Source organism: Lissotriton helveticus, chromosome 7 (genome assembly GCF_964261635.1).
Source record: "Lissotriton helveticus chromosome 7, aLisHel1.1, whole genome shotgun sequence".
NCBI lineage: Eukaryota > Metazoa > Chordata > Amphibia > Caudata > Salamandridae > Lissotriton > Lissotriton helveticus.
In genome coordinates, this window is record NC_136068.1 from 563,200,419 (window position 1) to 563,217,953 (window position 17,535).

The following is a 17,535-nucleotide window of genomic DNA, read 5'->3' on the forward strand; positions in this document are numbered from 1 at the left end:
CCCAGCAGGGCCCCTATCAGGCTCTCCGTTTTTGCCCTCACCAAAAGGGTGTAAAACAAATCTTAACTCGGTCTCTGCAGCCGTACCACCCTTCACTGCATTTGAGGCAACTTCAAAGAGACTAGTTATTTCGGTCTCATCATTTCAGAATGGAAGCATTCACAATATAATAATAAACAACGAACCATAGTTGTTGCCTATGTATCTTATGCAACTAACAATCATTGACAAAGACAATAGTCCGGGCTTGCTGTAGGTGTAATGTTATTTGTATTAGTATATATCTGAATCCAATGATAGAAGCAGCAAAATACCATACGGGCGGCACCCTATGCTAAACAAAGGTTTTTAGCTTTGGCGTTTTTAAGCCACGACCTTAAGTACACTGACCACGCCCCTTTGAGGGTACCATTTCCCCCCCCCCCCAGTTTTTTCATCCCACTTACAGCCCTGGCTGTTCCCCAGCTCCGTAGTGTCCCCTTCCCAGCCTGACAATGTGAGAGCACGCCCAGACACTGACCCGTTCAGAAGGCACTGCTATTTCCATGCTCTAAATCTTCCGCATTTCTCCAGCAGGGGGAGCTCTACTTAGGGCCCAGAGTAGGGATTTCCCAGGGTCAGTCTGTCCTGAGTCCAAAGGCTACCTTCGTTATAGGCGCCTTGATGATCGCATCGAGATCCAATCTATTGTATATAATCCGGACAGCCGGCTCCTATGCGACTGGGCCACGCGTTCCGGAGCAAAGGGCAATTCGAACCGGAGCAGCTCCAGGGCCAGGGGTAGTCTTTTCCTGAAAGAGGACGGTATCTTTTTGTCGTCAGCCCCCTCGTCTAACCAATCACAGCCTTCGCTGGGCGGTGTCGTCATAATGCCCCTCCCTGGTTTCGCCCCATAGCCATAGCACTGTCAAACACTCATTATATACTCTCACCTCGCGTGATCAAAGTTGGTTTGTTGGAAGTAGAGAGGAGGTAGTTAGATGTTAAAGACCTTCGGACGAGAGGTAAGTCCCACGTTAGGGAAACGGCGACATTTTGCGAAGCTTGACAATTTAAACAAAAGGCTATTTAAGTCTGCAGATTTAATTTAGATTTTTATTTTAGGGCGGGTGGATGGGAATCCCGCGATTTTACCTGGTAAATTCCGTAACGCCTGTACCAGAAAGAGAACTACAATAACCATCTAAAAGTAGCGCACGTGTAATGTTCTCTTCATGTATCACTTCATGTATCAATTCTGTTCCTATTGTGAAGCGCTCTGACGCCTTCGGGTAAAGTCCGCGCTATATAAAAACGCATAAATAAATAAATAATTTCCAGTGGTGGCATCAATGTCAAGCAGGGCTTTAAGTAGGATGAAAAAACTAGGGGGGGGGGAGGTCTTTCAAAGGGGCGCGGCTAATGTAATTAAGGGCGTGGCTTAAAACACAAGCTAAAAATCTGTGTTTAGCATAGTGTGACGTCTTACTTGTATTTTGCTGTTTATGTCATTGCATCCAGATATATGATACAAGTAACATCATACGTGCCAGGACTATTGGCTTTGTCAATTGCTGTTAGTTGCATAAGATAAATAAGCAGCAACTATGGTGTGTCTATAATATTGAAAAAGCTTCCACTTAAAGCCCTGGTGATACCACGACAGTGCTGCTGCTCCAGAGTTTCAAAAAGAGAAGGGAAATCCAGAGAGAAAATGACTCTCTTTCAATGACTTCTCTTCTCCTACAACTAGGGTGACCAACTGGCATGGGTGCAAATTCACGATGGTTGGTGTAAAAATTCAGGACAAATTGTCAAAATTCATAACAAAAATTCAGGACAGAAGGTCAAAATTCAGGACAAATTTGGGACAAAACACCGGGAAGAATTAACACATACTTTAAGGTGGAAGATGCGGCGTGTCCTAGGTGTAAAAGTGGAGGAGCAGAGCTAGAACACCTGTTATGGGAGTGTCCCAAACTGGGAGGCTACTGGGTTGGAATTGGGGACGTGTTGAATATGATCACAGAGAGAAGTTTAACGTTTGACATGGCAACATGTATACTACATTGGTTTCCACACACTGCCAAGACAAAGGTGACAAGCAAGTTTGTGGACATGGGGTTATTGTTAGCCAAAAGAGAGATCACAAGACACTGGAAGTCAATGGAGGGCTCTAACATCAAGAGGTGGAAAGCAGAGATGCAAAAATGGGCTAGTAGCGAGGGTACACTCAGATTCCAACAGGCGAGATGTCTGAATAATGAGAAGGTACTGGAATCTGCAAATGCATGGGAAATGTTGGTACAAGGGCTGAATGATTGTCACTCTGATGTGGAGTAAAGGAAGATCATACATGTGAAAGTCACCTGTAAAACGAAGTGTTGGAAATGCAAAGTAGCAGTTAATTTACGATGCAAGATTTGAATTAGGTACTCAAGTAATACACACCGGTGGGCAGGGTGAGGGTGGGACTGGGGGTGGGTTTAGAAATAAGTATGTAGAGTAGATAAGATTTATAGCTTGAGAACTGTTGATGGGTATATGCACGTAGCTGTAACCTAATTGTATTAAGACAGTCACATCACTTGTCAGCCTCGCTGGGATGGGATAAGGAAGGACTGGAGGAAGATTAGATGCGTGAAGTATGTTGTCAATATTATACATGGTGTTTGTATTTGGATGCTGTAAACCAATAAAAAAATTTTTTTAAAAAAAATGAAGGGCGACACACGGCAATTCAACAGTACTAGGCTTGAAGAAAAAGGAAAGCGTACAAGCCATTTTGAACAACTCCACACAACTTGCAGAGTGGGGCACCGATGCTCAGAATCTACCCAACCCAAAATACCCATTGCTCCAGACAAGGGGGACATGGGCTCCTGTTCAGTCCTGCAGGTGACAAATAGATCAGGACTCCCCGAGAATACAAGGAAGAGACATAAGGACTACACAGGAATGAAGATCGTATGGCAAAACAATCAAAGGGTTATTAGTGCCATCCCCTCCCTCTTGGATCAATCCGGAAACTGGGGAAGAACACCGAAGCATTCATAACAGCAGCAAGTCCAGGCCCGGCAGGTGTGAGACAAAGGGAGGACCTTTTCCTAAGAAGAACTTAACATTAACTTCATGGAACATGGCAGGGAGCAGCACGATCGCAGAGAACAATAACCTGAGGCGATTCCTGAAAAACAGGAGACATACTCTGCCTCCAAGAGACTTGGGCATTATCTAGCACACCATTGGCAGGGTTCTATGAACATCATGTGCCAGCAATAAAAAAGAACCTCTTTGGTCGCCAGTCTGGCAGGCTCTCAGTTTATATAAAACACACAAGCCCCCCGTAGTGACTGGAATAAACCTAAATTTACCTGGGCTGCAAGCCCTACAAATCGAAGGTCTGAAACACACACTACAGCCAATGTGCCTCCTAATAATAAACTGCTACGTCAATCCAGCACAAACCATCATGAAAGATCAGTTGGAGGCATTGACAAGGGAAATAGACAGCCTCCTAAATAAATATAAAACTCATCAGGTAATCCTAGCTGGGGACTTTAACCTGAAGGACCTCGACAATCCAGCACCCCCATTTCGAGGGACGGGAAGGGCCACACCTTTTCACGACTTATTGGACAATCATAAGCTATCTTCAACTTACGCTGTGAAAGCAATATACTCGAATGGCGGGCAACTACACCCGACCTTAAGGGACATCTCGAGAATCGACTATATAATTATCAGTGAAGTAATGGCGGCCAGTCTGGAAGATTTTACAGTCGAGATCAGGTTGGAAAGCGATCACAGGCCACTATAGCAGTGATCACGCTAGAAGTTCCATCGGCCCTTAAGTTCCAAGCCATCGGAGAGTCCAGAGGGGACGAAAATTACAGCCTCCTAAGGAGAATCAGATGGACAGACGGGAGCAAAGCTCCAAAAGTAAAACAGGATGAGATCCTAGCAATGTCGTCTTCACCGATAAAAATCTGGGAGACCATAGTTGATGAGATACAAACAAGCTTGGGCCATCCCCAGCCACAATGCTCCAGGCCCAAAAAGAAATTAATAGCTGGAAGCATCCGCCCAACCAAGTGCATATGCGAGACCAAACGCCTCTTGCGTAAGGAACTAGTAATAAAGAAAAGAGGGGGCAGACAAACAGATGGGACATCGATTGCATCATTGAGGGCAGCCCTAAGAAAGAAATGGTGGCAACACACAAAAACTCATAGAGAGGGTATGGATCAAAGTTTTCTCCTTGCTTAAACAGAATAATTCAGCAGGATTATGGAGACACATAAACCGCTAAGCAGCAGAGGAGCTCAAATAGAAAACGGGGTGGTAGAGCAAGACTAGCTGGTCCACGTAAAGCAGCTATATTCAATTGCCCATGTAAACACATGCAATACAGAAGATCCTAACTGTGGCGTGGACTGTCTCCACCTAACAAGTGCAAAGATAGAAGAAACAACCTCTAGCCCCCGAGATCCTTCTGAGGGTCTGCGAGACCATGCAGAGATGTGTTGCACACAGTCAGCCCAGATAAACCCTCAAATGGTCATTAAGATAGTCAAGAATATGAAGAACGATGGGGCCCCCGGACCAAATGGGATACCCGCCCGGGTTTTTTTTTTAAACCGATTTTATTAGTCAAGTAGCATAGATCGGGCAGCACCCTGCAAACCAGGGGCAACTGCAAAAACATTTCAGAACATTTACCACCACCATTGACTGTTCATTTCATAGTCTTTCATCCCCCCATAAGCATCTGCCCCACGTGCAGGAGCGTGAAAAGTTACCCACCCACACCCCAACTCCCCCAAACACCCCCCCGGTCACACAAGTCCACAGTTCCTTGTTCACAGTTATGCATAATAGGTATATACAGTAACGCACCCACAGTGTCCCCCACCACCCCCTCTACCCACTCCTCAATATCCATATGCAGTCTCCCCCCTAACCTGGCAACAAGTGCTCCTCCGTCACAGGGGGGTCTAGCCACAATCCCAGATGCTCAGCCCACCTGTTCCAGATTTTATAGTGCTTGCGTGGACACCCCCTGGCTACAAATATGGGTTGCTCCAGACCCATGCAGAAATCAAGGCCATTTTTCCAGACCGCCACCGAGGGGGCCCTCGTCTTATTCCATGCCTGTGCAATATCTCGCTTTGCCAAGGTGAGCCCTAACAACAAGAGGTGCCTTTTGTATATGTTACCCCCCACCCCCTCCATCACTTATAATAGGGCCAACTGCGGTGTGTGGGTTAGCTCCCAGCCCAGAACCTCCGAGAGGCATGCAAAGACCCCCCTCCAGAAGCGATCCAATGATGTACAGTGCCACATCGTGTGAATAAATGTGCCTTCCGCCTGATCGCAGCGCAAATATACCGGTGAGGAAATCATCCCCGCCCGTCAGAGGCACGTCCTACTAAAATATACCCTATGGAGGTATTTAAATTGGACTAGACGAAGTCTCATTGCGATGGCTGCCCCACGCGGGGGCGCCAGTGCTTGCACCCAGTCCTCTTCCTCCAGCTCGCCTACATCAGCCTCCCATTCCCCCGAAGCTTCCGAAGTGTGGGGGAGCAGTCTCACCAGGGTTTGGTATATGCGCGATATCTTCCAGTCTCCTAGATCCCCCCCCCCCATAAAGAGTTTGGCCTCTATAGGGCTGAACTCTGGGATGTCCTCCAGGCCCTGCAGACTAGGAGATAGCGTGTGTCGCAGCTGTAAATATTGGTAGAACTGTGTCGGGTGCAACTGATATTCCTCCTGAAGATCCCGAAAGGATTTAAGAGTTGTATCGGCCACCACATCACCCAGTGTGGTTATGCCAATGGCATCCCACCCTCTGAGTCCTGGTAGAGCCGCCAACTGAGGCAGCCGCCCGTTATTCCACAGGGAGGTTTCCCGTGTCAATACACCCACCAACTCATGTGCCGAAGCACCTGTTTCCAGACCATGAGCACCACCCTTGTAGCTGACGGCAGTGCGCCACGTAACCTAGCTGAGTACAATATTGTATGCATCGTGTGTTGACCCATTAGACAGCGCTCTAGCGTGTACGCTGGGTCCCCTCTGTCGCCCGTCCCACCAGTCGTTGAGGACCAGCAGATGCGAAGCCTGGTAGTAGGAGAGGAGGTCAGGTGAAGCCAATCCCCCGCTGTAAGTAGAGAGGATGCATGTACGCACTGCCACCCGTACCCTCCCTCCCTCCCATAGGAACTGCCCTAGGACCTGCCCTAACACGGAGTTTACCATTCGTAACCATCGAGCTGGAATCGGAAATGGGTGGTTCTGTAGTTGATATAGGAGGCGGGAAAGTGCCACCATTAAAAAAATTGCCGATCTACCGAACAGCGTCAAGGCCATGCGAGACCAGGACTTAATGTCTGCCCGCACCCTCTCCCACACAGGCGCCACATTACGCTCCCATGCCACTGCTGGTACCTCCGACAGCACCCCCCCCAGGTACTTCAACCCCCCAGCCGCTAATTGTACCTTGGACACCCACGATCCCACCCTCGTCTGCCCTCCCAGGACCCATAGTGTGGATTTGCGGGGATTCATGTAGAGACCCGACGTCTCCCCAAAAATCTGCATAATACGCAGCAACCGTGGACCTGTCCTATCCAGGGCCGTTAAAAAGAAGAGAACATCATCAGCATATAGGGCTATTCTATCGGGGAGACCCGTGGCCCACTCAAACCCATGAACCTGTGCTTCTATGCGCACCCATGCCACCACGGGCTCCATAGCTAGAGCAAACAGGTATGGCGACAGGGGGCCCTGCTGCGTGCCCCTCTGAATCTCAAAGGCAGGGGAGACCGCTCCCGCAACCCTGACCGTTGCTGTTAGGCCAGTGTATTTTTTTTAAAAATCTTTATCATTTTCAAAAATAAACATACAAATAAAAGGATGCAGAGATGTTGAAAAGTACAGTTGCATCACATCGTGTCACCTTAGTCTCATACATACAATGCATAATAATCTGAGCATACTTAAGAGCTAGATTAGGCCAAAATAATAGGTATCTAAGTATATATATTTACAACGCCGGGACCTGTTGTGGTCGGGTACATTTCCCCGCCTTGATGCCGTAGAGGCTTCACGCACATTTCAACAGTATTTGATGAGGAAGGGGAAAGTAATCAGGGACTTGGTCAGGTAGCGTACGCAAGACAAGTGGAGCAGGTAGTGACCCTGCGAAATCGATCAACCGATCCCTTTGGGATCCATATCTGTGGTAGAGTCCGCCTGAGCCACGGCCGTGACGCCAGCTAGATATGTGCGATACGGACCCCAAATATCTTTAGGTCTGGATGTAATGGGGACCATGGTAGAGTACTCCTCACTATTGGCTTTGCAGTGCGCCATGCTCCGGAGCCAGGAATTGTGCAACGGGGGCAGACGATCACACTATCGAAGTGCCACCTCGCGCTTCGCCAGCAAGAACCCCAGCGCCGCCAGCCTACGCGTCGCTTTAGGGAAGTTGGCCATGTAACCCAGAAGGGCAATCTCGGGGATGTGTACTAGAGTCAGGCTCAGCATGTCACTGAGTGTGCGGTGTACACTGGTCCAGTAGTCTTGCAGCATTGGGCATGTCCACGAAAGGTGTGCGAAGTCTGCGTGGGGGCCACCGCACTTGGGGCAGTTGTGTGGCCGTGCAGGGTCAATTTTGTGTAGTCGTGCTGGGGTGAAGTACAGCCTGCGCAAGAACTTAAAATGTAGGAGCTTGTGTCTACTGTTTAGTGAGATGTCTTTGGTCGCCCTACAGCACCACAGCCACTGCTCATCTGTGATGGGGGAACCCAGATCCGCCTCCCATGCAGCCCGCACTTTCTGATCTGGAGAAGGGAGAAGGGCGGCGCACATCCGATATAGTTTAGAGACTAAGTGAGACCCCGATGGGTGCTGGATAAGGAAGGTGAGGGGAGGCATCTCCTCCGGAGGGAGGGGAAACGAGGGGAACGAGGCATGCATCAATGAGCGCAATCTATTGAGCTCAAAGGAGTCCATGAACGTCCGTGTTGTAAAGCGGTGATCTTCTGTAAGGGAAAAGGCATGGCCCTCCGGGAATAATTCCCCTATGGTGGATATGTGAAATTTGGATAGCGTTTGCTTTACCACAGTTTCCCCAGTGATTGCCAGCCAGGAGGGGTTGGGCAATGGGAGGGCTGGAGAGTATAGTTGGGGGAGCCCAGTCAGGCGGCGCAGTCTGCCCCGCGCCCAGCAAGTCGATGATACAGTCTGAATGTCACGTGGGTCCCTAGGGAAGCCCGACGGCAGAGTGGTAGACAGCGACCCCGGCAGAACCAAATCGGCCTCAGGTTTCAAGTAGACAATCCGGGCATCAGGGTGGTACCAGGGGTATGCGTAGGAACATTGTGCCACAAGAAAATAAAGATAAAAATCAGAAACACCCAGGCCACCGCGCTCGTATGGGAGTGTCAATATGCGCCAAGACACTCGGGGGTTTTTATCTCCCCACACTAGTCGTAACAGTAACGATCGTAACTGCGTGAAGACAATTTTCGTGAGGGGAACAGGTATATTGTTGATGGGAGACGATTCCATCGTTCAATCGGGCCTTCCAGGGCAATCAGCGCGGTGCCATTATTTAGTCTGATGATGGATTCAGTCTCCAGATGTATGTGTATCCCTAGGTATTTCACTGAATCCCGGTTCCAAGTGAGGAGGAAAGGGCAGGGCCATTCATTAGTGCTAGGCGTGAGTGGAAATATAACAGATTTATGCCAATTTATGCGTAACCCCGAAAATCTGCCAAATCGGGTTATTTCTGCTATCAACGGCTCAAGGTTGGTCTGCGGTTGCCTGACATAAAGGATGGTGCCATCTGCATAAAGTGAAATTAAAAGTGGTCCAGTGCGGAACTGAAGACCCCGATGTAAATGCCCTTCCTGAAAGTGACGGACCAACGGGTCCATTGCTAAGATGTACAGAAGTGGCGAGAGGGGGCAACCCTGTCGCGTGCCACGCGACAGGGGGAACTGTGCAGTGATAGTGCCATGGAGACGCAGTCGTGCCACAGGCCGCGCGTAAAGCAATTCCACCAGGTACTCGGGAATGCCCATCCGGCGCATCACAGACATAAGGAATGGCCATTCTAAAGAATCGAACGCCTTTTCGGCGTCCAAGAGAATCGACGCCGCTGGGATGGCAGGATCTACCCGGTGCAGGACGGAGAAGAGGCTGCGGAGGTTGAGCGAAGTGGAGCGATGCGGCACAAAGCCAGACTGTGCCGGGGAGATAATGGACTCCATTAATAACGACAGGCGGATGGCGATGGCTTTCGCCAGGATCTTGTAGTCTAAGTTTAACAAAGAGAGAGGGCGATAGGAGCCGCACCGTGCGGGATCCCTCCCCGGCTTGGGCAAAAGCACTATGACTGCTTCCCGAAGCGTGGGGGGCAAACAGCCAGTCTCCAGGGCTTCGGCGTACACCTCTACTAAACGGGGGACCAGCAGTTCTTTATATGCCTTGTAGAAGTCTGCCGAAAAGCCATCCAGACCAGGGGCCGAAGACCCTTTCATGGAGTCGATAGCTTCAGTGATAATGTCAGGTGTAATGGGATCAGCCAGAAAATCTCTCATCCATTTCTCCAAGTACACCATCGCTATTTCGTTAAGATAGTTACCACGGTCTACGGTGTAATCAGTTAACATGGAAGTGTACAGAGATGTATAATAGTGTAAAAAGGCATCGCATATTGCCGGTGTGGTGTGTAAAGTGTCCCCTGTGAGGCCCACAAGTTCGGTGATGTAAGCAGACCTGCGTGGTGGTCGCAATAGTTGAGCCAGCATTTTGCCCGGTCGGTCGCCCTCCCCGTATTGCCTAGCCGTGTGTGCCCTAGTCAAAAATCGAAGCTCCCTTTCCGCTGCCTCTCTGAATCGCATCATCAATTGTAAGCGTTTTTTTTCCCTTTCCTCCGTGTAGTTTATGAGTTGTTCCGTGTCTAACGCCGCTATGTCGCGCTCAATCTGGAGCAGGGCAGTGCGAATATCGCCTAATGCTCCTGTGTGTTTAGCAATGCACACTCCCCTGATAGTTGCCTTAAAGCCCTCCCACAGAACCGCCCAGGTGTCAACCGTGCCTGTGTTAAGTTAAAAATATTCGTCTATGGCCTCCCTGACCTCTTCAGTGAATACAGGGTCTGATAAAGCTTTCCTGGGGAATCGCCACTGTCTTTCATAGCCACCCGCCCTGGGGACCCTCAGTCGAAGCACAATGGGAGAGTGATCTGACAGGGTGCGAGGGAGTGTAAGGAGGTCATCTACCCATCCAACCACGTCTGGGGAAGTCAGCCAGTAGTCAATCCTGGTCCAGGTGTCGTGAAACTCTGAATAGTGTGTGTACGCAGGTGCGTGGGCATGTAAGGAAGCCTTGATGTCAATGAGGGAAAAATGGGAGCACACATCAAGAAGGACAGGCGTGAGCGAGGCTTCATGTCTGGGGCCGAAGACGTACTGTCTCAGGTTGGGTTAATCAGCAGGTTAAAATCGCCACTGAGTATCAGAAGCCCCGGCTCCAAGTTTAACAGGTGAACCTGAAGCTCAGTGTAAAAGGCAGGTGTGTCTGTGTTAGGTCCATAAACTCCAACGAGCATAATCCTATGGTCTAAGAGGGTCACCACAACAATGACATATCTACCCTCGCTGTCAAATACCGTGTGTAAAAGTGTAAAAGGAACACTAATATGTATGCAAATAGCGACCCCCCCTGGAGTATCTGCTGTAGTGGGAAAAGAAGCGATGAGGGCCCCAACTCTTGGCAACCTGGGAGGCAGTGTCGGGGAACAAGTGAGTTTCCTGCAGGAAAACCACGTCTATCTTGTGTCGGGCGATGTAATTGAAAACCTGTCTGCATTTCCTGGCGTTGTTTAGCCCCCTAACATTCCATGACATCAGCGAAAGACCGGAGGGGCCGGACTGTAACCCTAATCCGGCCATGAGTGTTGGAACAAGAATGGCGACCTATGACCAAAGCAGCTCAGCGCACAGTGGACAATGGTGACAATGTCGTGACACATTCGAGGAGAACAAAGCCAAACAAAATCCCACTCCCGCCCCCCACCCAACCTCTCATGGTGGCATGGTGGAAGACCCGGTTTTGGTCGGGGACCTAAAGATCGGTGGGCCCTCTCCACCACAAATCCTGGAGTGAAATGATCCCTGCCAAACAGTTCCACCAGCAGTTTTTCCACGAAGACATCCATCCTGCCCGTCTGGGTAGATTCCGCCACACCCAAAATACGGACGTTGTTGCGTCGTCCGCAGGCCTCCAAATCTTCGTTTTTTATGGCCACTTCTTTCAGGATTTTTCCTACACGTTCAAGCCTTTTCCGGTCTTTTGCGCCCGTGTCCTCAAGGTCCGACACTCGGGCTTCGACTACATCAAGCCGGCGATCGTGTGCTTGTACTTTGGAGCCCATGTCTGCTAGTCTCTGCTCCAGAGTGTCAAATCTGTTGTCCAGTGATTTGAAGCCGGCCCTCATTTCGGACATCATGGCGGTGACCAGAGTAGCGGTGGCGTCTTGAGGGGGGAGGCATCGCGTCAGACGAGGACCCCGTCGCGGAGTCCGTGGTAAGCAGGGAGGACTTGTCGAAGCTAAGTTTCCTTTGGTTGGGATCTCTCTTTCCCATGGTGGTCAGCAGGGACCTCGCCGCAGATAACCAAAGGCAGCGTAGGAAAGTTAATGATTCGTATGAGGTAGGGAGGAGGCACAGCGACAGTCACGTATTCCCTGAAGAGGAGAGTCCCCACCGAGGCCAGGCACCTCAAGTCTATTCTCAGGCAGACACAGGGAGGGACACGCACCCGGACAGGAACTGCTGCAACTCCGTGGCCGGCGGACGAAACAGGCGCCGTCTCCAGAGGCCAGGGTGCAACAGGCCAAACTGTAGGTCTTCCCCTCGGAAAATGGCGGCCCAAAACTGTCGCGCAGGTAGAGTAGGAGCGCTCTGAGCCACTGTATGTAGCGCTCCGTTCAGCAGGCAGTTGCAGGGAGAAGTCCCCGATGGAAGGCGGGGCCACCCAGCCCCCCCCGCGGTCCCAGCACCAGAGACGCCTCCCACCACCCTCGCTCCCCCCCCCGCGGCACCAGGACCAGGCTACGCAGTCCCCCCATCAAAATCGGGATCGGCAGCCACTCGAGTCCCCGGCTCCGGCCCACGCTCCGGGCCCGTAGGCCTTCGCACGCCCGGAGCCCCGAAACTACCGGGCGGCCCCCCCGCAAGACCAGAGGAAGCACCACCAGGCCCCCAACGCCGCAGGCGAGTCATGGGCAAGCAGCAACGCGTCCCCGGCGCAGAACTCACCGGCAGGCCAGGCGCAGGTAGAGAGGACGCCGATGGGGTGGCGCTCCGTCTCCTCCGCCGTGTAGTCCTCACGGGGCTCTTCTGGGCCCCAAACAGATGTCGGATGGTGGCGAAACGCCGCCTCTTCAGGATGGAGGTGTTGAACGGAGTTAGTTCAAGCTAAATCCGGCAGGATGGAGAAGATCGGTCGCCCGGACGGCGGAGCTTCAGTCAGAAACGGCCATCCTGGTCGCCTCCGTGGCCACGCCCCCCTGTTAGGCCAGTGTATAGCAATTTTATGTATGACGGGAATCGCGGTCCCAGATTGAGTCTTGGCAGGAGGGCAAACAAGTAGACCCAGCTCAGGGAATCGAACGCCCTATCCATATCCGCCAAAAGCAACGCCGCTGGTTCCCCTAGCTGCCGGATCGCCGCAACTGCCACCTGCGCCCTTCTGATGTTATGTCGCGTAGCCCTCTGCGGCATAATTCCCGCCTGGTCAGGGTGTATCAGGGATGCTATGTGTGGCTGTAGCCGATTGGCTAATGCCTTCGCCAAAACCTTGGCTTCCACGTTTAAAAGAGAAATGGGGCAATAGGACGCGTGGCTCTCCAGTGGGCGTCCGGGTTTCTGAAATACCACCACCTCCGCATGTCTCCATTCCGGGTCGAGCGCCCCTTTCTCCCGGGCCTCCTCTACCACAGCCCTGTAATGTCGGGCCAGCTGCAAATTGTAACGACGATAGAATTCGCTCGGGAACCAGTTCGGTCCAGGAGCCTTTCCAGACCTCAGTTCCCCCAGAGCCATCCCCAGTTCCTCCTCCGATAAGGGGACCTCCAACAGGTCTCGCTGGTCATCCAACAGCGCCTTAGGGGGCAAGTCGGCTATGAATTTCTCTACCATGGTAGCCTCCAGACACTCCCGAGGAGCATAGAGGTCGGCGAAGTACTCAGCAAAGCTCTCCGCAATAGCCAAGGGGTTCTGTAATCTGGACCCCTGCCAAGTCCAGTATTTCAGGTAGGGTCTGAGCATGCAGGGCACCCTGGCACAGACGGTGCAACATTTTCCCCGACTTATCACCCCATTGGTACACCCTACTGCGTGTAGCCAGCCAGGCCTGACACGCTTCTTCCATTAGCAGGGCCGCACATTCTTCTTTTTTTTTTTTTTTTAAAGAACCTTTATTTGTTACCTCAAGGAAATACACATATGGGCCTACAACCACCACGGCCGGCCGCTAGTCAAATCGTAAATAGCAAGCAATATAGAAAAATACAGTAACCCAAAAATCAGGGTCTAACAATTGTCAGGATAGAACTTGTATGCAAGCGTACAATACAAATTCAGGATTCGAGAAGGTTCATTTTACAATAAAGAAAAATACAGAATTAGAGCCACACGATCATACAAGGTCCCACAATAGCTAGCAGAAAGCAGGAAATCAGCAAATAGTGCAAACATGTTTGAAATATTGGGGGTAGGGCAGACAAGTCAGGATAAAGGCAAAGAACAAACATGTTACGTAACAAGTTGCGTCCCACCCCTCAAAACTAGGCATACTGTAGGAGACATGAAAGACGGCGACACCAAAAGGAAAGACAGCTAAAGGGCCATAGAAACAAAGAAAGAACAAATTAACAAACCCCTTCCCCCTACCCCCCACCCTGCATCCCTGCAGAAGGCTACGTCCTATCCCCTCCCAGCAGCATGCCTGTTGCCCTAAATAGGAGACCCGAAATATAGAAAAAGAGAAAAAGAAGAAAAAAAGGGAAAATATGGGGAAGAGCCATCGATCTGACCACCCGGCCCCCCCTCCCACCACCGCACACAGCAAACATTCTAAAAGCAAAATCAGGATAGCAATGGATAACAATAATCACCGATAGCTCAATCAATAACCTCCCCGCTGAGTGTCCCCCAAATCACCGGCAGCCAACAATAAGTTCCCTTATGTCCTGGATGGTTTCACCCCTGGCCTTTTCTATCAATAATATCAACATACAGCCACTTATCAATCGTCATGCAGAGCAGCGTGGAGGGTCCAAGAAATCCTGGCAGACCGGGCAGTGTTATTACTCCATGGGACCTCAGCCCCCAAAACCCAGTCGAAAATGTACAGCGGAAATCCAACTGTGTCTGCAGCAATCTCGAAGACACCCTCCAGTCCGAGCACAGTCTCGCCAGCCAAGGAAAGAAAGTCACACCATCCAACAAGCGCTGAAACGCCGCCGGGGCAGCCCAAACCACAGAACGACACTGTTTGCCCAGCCGCAGAGCAGACCAGGGCCCCGACAAGGCCCCCCGCATGTACAACAGATGTGTCCAAAGCGATCTCATGAGCTGGGTGTTTCAGCGTCTCCACGAACCGAGGTGTAGCTGGAAAACTCATCACTGACGCAGAGGCGGGCACATAGGCGCTTTCTTGAGATCGAACTAAGTCCGTGCGGAACGGCGGTACAACAATGGCGGCCATCCTTCTTCCCAGATCTCTGGCGTCCCGGATCAGGGTCATATACAGGGTTGTTAGCGCAGCCAATATATCTCTGGACGTGGGCTTCATCTCATTTCGCCAGGCCACAGGACTCTCTCTCACAGCGGCTTCTCTGTCTGGATGTGGTCTGCGCAAGAGGGTGCCATCCGCCATCTTAGCTGATCCGGCCTCGCCCTTCTCCATCTCACCTTGGGAGCGGCCCCACACCGGGGCGCAACAGGATTCTCCACGGGGACCCCGAAGGTCAGGGTAGGCTTCTCAACGAAGGGTCACCAAAGGGCTAAACAAAATCTCCACCGCTCCCCGTGAGCCGCCCGGCAAGTCCGGGAGACGACCTTAATCATGCCCAGACACAGCACTGGAAAGGGGGCCAGGTATCGCGCACTCCCCTCGACCCTGCTTTACCGCACACCTCACAAAGCACTCCGCTAGACGCAGTGGGTCGGTTCCGTCGCCAGCGGCCCATCAGACCATCGGTGCCTTTTGGCCGGCTCCCCACCTCTACCAGAGGCCGCTGTCGTCACAGTCGCAGCCGGCCGCTCTCCTCACTCGACACCCCGGTCCCAGCTCTGTGAAGGCCGCAAAACAGTCGGGGACATTTCCACGGGCCTGCCGCACTTAGAAGCCTCAGAAGCAAACGGTAAGTGAAAGTTTTCCTTTGCCTACTTGAATATGTCGTTTCGACTCAGGATAATTGCCAGGATGTATGTGCGGGGTGAGAAGGCTCACGGAGCCGAGCGTCTAAGCAGCCATCTCAGTCGCCAGCTTGGCTCCTTGTCGGGCCAGAAGCAATTGCCGCACTCCCAGCTCGCTTCCCGACTCTCGGGTCTGCCTCTCAAGCTGCTCTATGTGAGCCTCTGCTCGAGTCAGTGCCTCCCTTCGCTGCCTACGAGCGGCAGCACACCAGGAAATGTCTATCCCCCGCAACGTGGGCTTTAGCGCCTCCCACAACGTGGCTGCGCTCAACTTAGTGTCCACATTCTCTGTCAGGTACTGAGCGATGGATTCCCCCATATGGGTCGTATACTCTGCATTCTGGAGGGTCCACACCGCTAGGCGCCAATGGAATGGATGCCTGTTCCTCCCAATGTCCAGCTCCATGTAGATTGGGGAGTGGTCTGAGAGACCTCGAGGCAGTATCCCGGCCGCCAACACTCTGCCCGCCCCAGCAACAAATAGGTAAACCAGCCGAGAAAAGGACTTATGCACTGCCGATTGGTAGGGGTATTCCCTAGCCGCACCATGAGCCTGGCACCATACAGCAACCCAGTCCATTCCTGTCACCAAGGCATGCAGTTTCGTGGGTAGGCCCCCTCTAGTACCAGCACCTGTCCTGCTCCGGCTGCATTACGTAATTCCAGTCCCCTCCCAGCACTGACATGTCATCCGGCATCTCTGCCCAGAGCAACCTCAACTTTTCAATAAGATTCCATTGCAGCGGAGGCAGAGCCTACACACTACCCAATATTAAGGGGAACCCACCAATCTTGCCCCGAATAAGCACATAGCGTCCCTGCAAATCACACCACTGTTGTTCATGTGTATATGGAACCCTTCGATGTATCAGTATAGCCTCTCCCCGCGACCCCCTACTAAAGCCTGCATGGAAGACCTGCTGGAAGCCAAAGCGCTGTAAGCATGGGGCCTTCGTGCCCATAAGGTGTGTCTCCTGTAACAAAAGAATATCTGCCTGCAAGCGATTCGCATGCTGAAGTATTGCCCCTCGCTTAACCTTATCTAACGCCCCTTGGACATTCCAACTCAGGATACGAATACCATTTTGCAGACCATGTCCCCCTTCATTCAGGCTAGCCATTGGGGAGTCTCCTGTCATGTAAGGCGGACATTAAGCCTCGGTGGTGTGAGTGTGAACCCCATCGTGCCTGAAGTGAAAGTGTGACCTGGTAACCAGAACATCCCCAACCCAACCAACCCCCTCCCCATACCTCAACCACAACTCTGAAGTATCTGTCACGGAGGAGCTGAACCCTAGACCCCAACAGGAGGACTAGGCCCGCCCCAACCAATGGATCCCCAATTCACAGCCCATAAACATGCAACAGGGCTCCCGCCAGTCCACTCCTAGCGGTAGCACAAGCCCAGTTCATGGCAATCCGGTAACTGTCATATAAACTCTGCTGTGCATCATCAGCTGCCCCCATCATGTCTCCAAAGTCTGCCCCTCCAGGGCCTGCCCCTCTCGGGAGACCACCTCCCCGGACTGCGAGCGCCTCTTGGACCACGACCGCCGATCTCAGCTCCTCCGCCGACCACTAGGACCCCCACAAGGCATCTCCTTCGCCGAGGGGTCAGGATCTCTTCCCGGTGGGGTGTGAGGCCGCACCCGCACCGTCTCGTCGGTCCATCGGAAAACTTCCTCGGGGCTGTCGAAGAAGTGGGTGCACTACTGAAAGACCATCCGAAGACGTGCGGGAAACAGCAGGGCGTATGGAAGTTTAAGCGCCCTCAGCCACGCCTTCGCGGCCATGAATGATTGGCGTTGCTGTTGGACTTGCTGCGTATAATCAGGAAAGATCAGGATACGAGCATTATTGTACAGTAGTGGTTCTTTGGCCCGGGCCTGTTTCAAGATCGTGTCTCTGTCCTTATAGTTTAGTAACTTGGCAATAACTGGCCGCGGGCGGGCCCCCACGTTTTTTTTTTTGCATGAGTGTTCGATGGGCCCGCTCCACCACAAAACACTTTGACAAAGACTCTAGGGGCAGCCAACCCTCCAGGTATTGA

General features: G+C 51.8%; 1 protein-coding gene across 3 annotated transcripts in view; it reads left to right on the top strand.

The window, feature by feature from the left end:
* Nucleotides 1–896: 896 nt before the first annotated feature.
* Nucleotides 897–17,535, top strand: part of TEP1 (telomerase associated protein 1) — a 1,162,857-nt gene continuing 1,146,218 nt past the window's right edge. For 2 of the 3 annotated variants that reach the window (XM_078652638.1, XM_078652642.1), the window contains exon 1: nt 923–1,004. The gene's annotated coding sequence lies outside the window, so the exon portion shown is untranslated. Of the gene's footprint in view, nt 1,005–17,535 lie in introns of all 3 variants that reach the window. The other variant, XM_078652640.1, reaches the window with a different exon arrangement.